We start from the raw sequence: 5017 nt of genomic DNA, 5'->3' as shown, positions 1-5017 counted from the left end.
CCCAGGTTCAAGCAATTCTCCTGCCTCAGTCTTCCAAGTAGCTGGGACCACAGGTGTGCGCCACCACACCCAGCTAATTTTTGTATTTTTAGTAGTGACAGGATTTCACCATATTGGCCAGAATGGTCTTGAACTCCCAACCCAGCTGATCCGCCCACCTCGGCCTCCCAAAGTGCTGGGATTACAGGCGTGAGCCACGGCGCCCGGCCTTTCTTTGTTTGTTTGAGACAGAGATTCACTCTTGTCACCCAGGCTGGAGCGCAATGGCACGATCTCAACTCACTGCAACTTCCACCTCCTGGGTTCAACAATTGTCCTGCCTCAGCTTCCTGAGTAGCTGGGATTACAAGCATGCGCCACCATGCCCAGCTAATTTTTGTGTTTTTTAGTAGAGACAGGATTTCACCACGTTGGCCAAACTCCTCTGAAACTCCTGACCTCAGGTGATCCACCCGCCTCCGCCTCCCAAAGTGCTTGGATTACAGTCGTGAGCCACCGTGCCTGGCCTCACTGTTCTATTTTCCCTTATTAAAGGTTTGTCTTTTCGGGCCCGTCATGGTGGCTCTGACCTATAATAACAAAACTTTGGGAGGCCAAAGCAGGAGGATTGCTTAAGCCCAGGAGTTCGAAACCAGCCTACTCAATATAGGGAGACCTTGTCTCTACAAAAAAAAATTTAAAATGAGTGGGGCATGAGGTGGCCACAATGGCTCACGCCTGTAATCCCAGCATTTTGGGAGGCCGAGGTGGGTAGATCACGTGAGGCCAGGAGTTCAAGATCAGCCTGGGTGACATGGCGAAACCCCATCTCTACTAAAAATACAAAAATCAGCTGTGCATGGTGGTGCATGCCTGTAGTCCCAGCTACTCGGGAAGCTGAGGCAGGAGGATCCCTTGAACCTGGGAAGCAGAGTTTGCAGTGAGCCGAGATCACGCCACTGTACTCCATCCAGTCTGGGCAACAGAGTGAGATGCTGTATAAAAACAAACAAAAAATCGTTTTTTCTTTCTTTCCTTTGTTTTTGTGTGTGTGTGTGTTTTGTTTTGTTTTGTTTTGTTTTGAGACAGGGTCTCGCTCTGTCGCCCAGGCTAGAGTGCAGTGGTGCAATCACAGCTCACTGCAGCCTCGACCTCTCGGGCTCCAGCGATCTTCCCGCCTCAGCCTCCCGAGTGGCTGGTACTACAGGCACATGCCACCACGCCCAGCTAATTTTAGTATTTTTTGTACAGATAGTGTTTTGCCGTGTCACCCAGACTGGTTTCAAACTCCTGGACTCAAGCTATTCTCCAGTCTCAGCCTCCCAAAGTACTAGGATTACAGGCATGAGCCACTATGCCCAGCCAAGATTTGTCTTTCAACAGTTTCTTACGACTGGAATCATACAGTACATACTCTTGTGTCTGGCTTCTTTGGAGAGCAGGAACCTTTAATTCTATGCCCTCTGGTCTATTATAATGCCTGGCAGATGATAGGTGCTTAACAAATGTTGAGGAAAGAATGAATTAATAAATCTTAACCAGAATTAATTATCTTACTCTGAACACCCTTGTCTTCCCACCAAATAGAATACAAGAATTAAAAAGGTCCTCACAGAGAACATTTAAACTTCTTGGATTTACCAGTGGAAAAACTGAGATCCAGATGGATTCAGCGGCCTGCCCAAGTTCACTCTACAAGTGCATAACAGAGCAGGAATAGACCCGAAATGGGCAGACTCCCAGGCCTGTGCTCTCCTCACTTCACAATACCCACTTCCCACCCATTTCCCATAGGCAAATATGGCATTTCTTCATGGATCCCTATGGAATCAGAATGCTGACAAGATGTCACGTTGCCTCTTTCAGCCTCCTGTGGATGCCGTCCTGGCCCCAGATCACTCGCTGAAAACACAGAAACAGCAGCAATTCAACTTAGGGAGGTATCTCATTTCATTTCAAGTATACCCAAAACCCAAGAGTAGCCTTACTCAAATACTGGGCTGTAGATTGGTTTTCTAGTCAGGAAACAAACCAGCTGGTACCTGATTCAATTCTCCACTCACTAGAGATAGAAAAACATTGCATTTTTTGTAAAGTTTTTGTTAAAGACCTCTTTTTTTTTTTTTTTTTAAGATGGAGTTTCGCTCTTGTTGCCCAGGCTGGAGTACAATGGCGCGATCTTGGCTCACTGCAACCTCTGCCTCCCGGGTTCAAGCGATTCTCCTGCCTCAGCCTCCCGGGTAGCTGGGATTACAGGTGCATTATCACCACACCCGGCTCATTTTTGTGTTTTCAGTAGAGACAGGGTTTCACCATCTTGGCCAGGCTGGTCTTGAACTCCTGACCTTGTGATCCACCTGCCTCGGCCTCCCGGAGTGCTGGGATTACAGGCATGAGCCACCGTGTCCAGCCTAAAGACCTCTTAAATAATAGGGAGAGAGGAAGGGAACTATTCATTGTAGACCTTGCATGTGCTGCGATGCTTCACATAAGGTTTTCACTTAACCTCGCTGCAACCCTAAGAGGTCAGCATCAAGACTAGCCTGAGCGACGTGAGGAAACCCAATGTTTAGTAATAACTAAAAAGTTATTACTTTTATAGGTAATGGCAACAAGACAAAGAGCCATCTATTAATTTGCCCAAGGTCCTATAGTTGTGAGTATCTCTCTGCTTTTGAAATGGGAGAGTCCCCTGATCCCTCTCGCAGGACGTGTGAAGGCAAGTGTGGCTCACCTGTTCGGTCACTGCCGCTGCTCAAACCCCTGAGGGGAGGGGAAGCACACAGACGGACCGCTGCAGGAGCCCAAGTGGGCCTGTGTTACAGTGTTCCCTTTTAGCCCTCCTATCTCCGTGGACGGCTTGACTGTTCACCAGCTCAATGGACCCTCTGCCTTTTCGCAAGGGCAGAGGGCCAGTGTGATAGCCTTCTGTATTGTGAGCTCTTGCCCAGCATCCTGGAAGAATCAGGTCACACACAGGCTTGAAGGATGAATGTGGGGTTTTATTGAGCGGTGGAGGTGGTTTTTAGAGGGATGGATGGGGAGCTGGAAGGGGGGATGGAATAGGAAGATGATATTCCCCTGGAGCCTGGCCATCCAGTGGCCAAACTCCTCTCTGACCACCCCCAGCCAAATTCCTCTGGGCGTTCAGACGTTCCTCCTCATCTCTCTTTCTCTGCTGCATCATTCCGCTGTTCATCTGCCTATCTCATCTCCTTGCCTGCTTGTCTGTTTCTGGAGCCTGGAGTTCGGGGTTTATATGGGTACAGGATAGGGGATGTGGTGAGCCAAAAGACAACCTTTTGGGCACGAAAATAGAAATGCCTGTTCCCACTTAGGGCCGCAGGTCTCCAGGCTTGAGGGTGGGGCCTTTGCCGGGGACCGCCCTCTTCTACTCAGTATTTCCCTGTCTCCTGTCCGAATCATTTTCAAAGCTGATGCTTTTTGTACTCTAAGCTATTATCTTTTAGAACCAAGAAAAATAGATTTTCTGTTGATGTTCTAGTATGCACCTTTTACTTAGACAGTAATACAGGAAAATAATCTATGTTGTTGGTTGCTGGGGAGCTCATAGCTAAACTGGGTGCCAATTGCTAACTTACCCTTTAGCCTAGGTTTTCTGGTATGTTTCTGCTTCCTCCTTAGTATACTTAACTGATACTTTAACTCTTAATTTAAAGGTTTAATGATCTCTACCTTTTAATACAAAAAGTTGAGATACAGATTATAAGTAAATAAAATTCTTTACCCAGGACAGTACCTGTTAACATTGAAACCTTTTCATTTTAACTGAAGGAAATTCAAAATGTAACTGTTGCCAAATTCCTTGTTTTCAAATTTAAAGGCCTCTCCATTTCAGACAATTCCATTGGGGATTAATGGCCCATTGGAGTCTATACAATTTGCTTAATTACCCTAAAATTATTATCTTGACTAAAGCAGAATCTTAATAGACAACATTAATGTCTTTATCCTTGTCTGGAAGAATCTCATCTCTTTGCAAAAAATAGCTTCTTCAAATGAGGCTGGATAATCCCCCTAGCCGTGGTGATTAAAGATAACAATGGCTCATTTAGAAAATGTTTTGGGGAAATTAAAAAGCTGAGATGAAGCCTGTTGGTTCTGCACGCTAGTGAAAGTAAAGGCAGGAAGGGGAGGGCACCAAAAGCATCCATGTATTGGACTATATTTGCTTCCTACTCAGTCAGCACAGGCCGCAGTGTTTGAGGACACGCAGTCAGGTCTGTGGGTGTGATCTCCCTCTGCACCAAAGGAATGAGCTTCATCAGCACCATTCCATTGAAGGGAATTTTGTGCTGTATGTTCCCGGGGTCACTCACAAACATCCCTACTTACAAGTGACTTGTTGCTTTCCAAAATAACAGTTTATTGGGATTTCAGTTTAAGTTTGCACTAATTCAAAGCCTACAGACTGCAGTATACTTACACACCTTTACTGTACTGACAAGTGTAGAAACTGATACGACTGATTCACTTATTCATTTACTAACATATAGTGAGGTGTGTGTGTGAGAGAGAGAAAGAGAGAGACAGGGCCTCACTCTGTTGCCAAGGGCGAGTGCAGTGACAAGATCATGACTCACTGCAGCCTGGATCTTCTGGCCTTAGCTGGGCATTATATATATAGGCTCATGCCTATAATCCCAGCACTTTGGGAGGCCAAGGCAGGAGGATCGCTTGAGCTCAGGAGTTCAAGACCAGCCCTGGCAGCATAGCAAGACTCTGTCTCTAAAAAAAATTTAAAATTATTTGGGTGTACTGGTGTCCACTTATAGTCCGTCCACTTGTAGTCCCAGCTACTCAGGAAGCTGAGGTGGGGGGAACATTTGTGCCTGGGAGGTCAAGGCTGCAGTGAGCCAAGGTCCCACCATTGTGCTCCTGCCTGGGCAACAGAGTGAGACCCTGTCTCAAAACAAACAAACAAAACCCTCCTGAGCTAAACGTTTCAATCTTCTTCTTTTTTTTTTTTTTTTGAGACGGAGTCTCGCTCTGTCGCCCAGGCTGGAGTGCAGTGGCC

This window comes from Mandrillus leucophaeus, unplaced genomic scaffold (assembly GCF_000951045.1).
Source record: "Mandrillus leucophaeus isolate KB7577 unplaced genomic scaffold, Mleu.le_1.0 Scaffold354, whole genome shotgun sequence".
Lineage (NCBI taxonomy): Eukaryota > Metazoa > Chordata > Mammalia > Primates > Cercopithecidae > Mandrillus > Mandrillus leucophaeus.
This window is presented reverse-complemented; position numbering follows the sequence as displayed.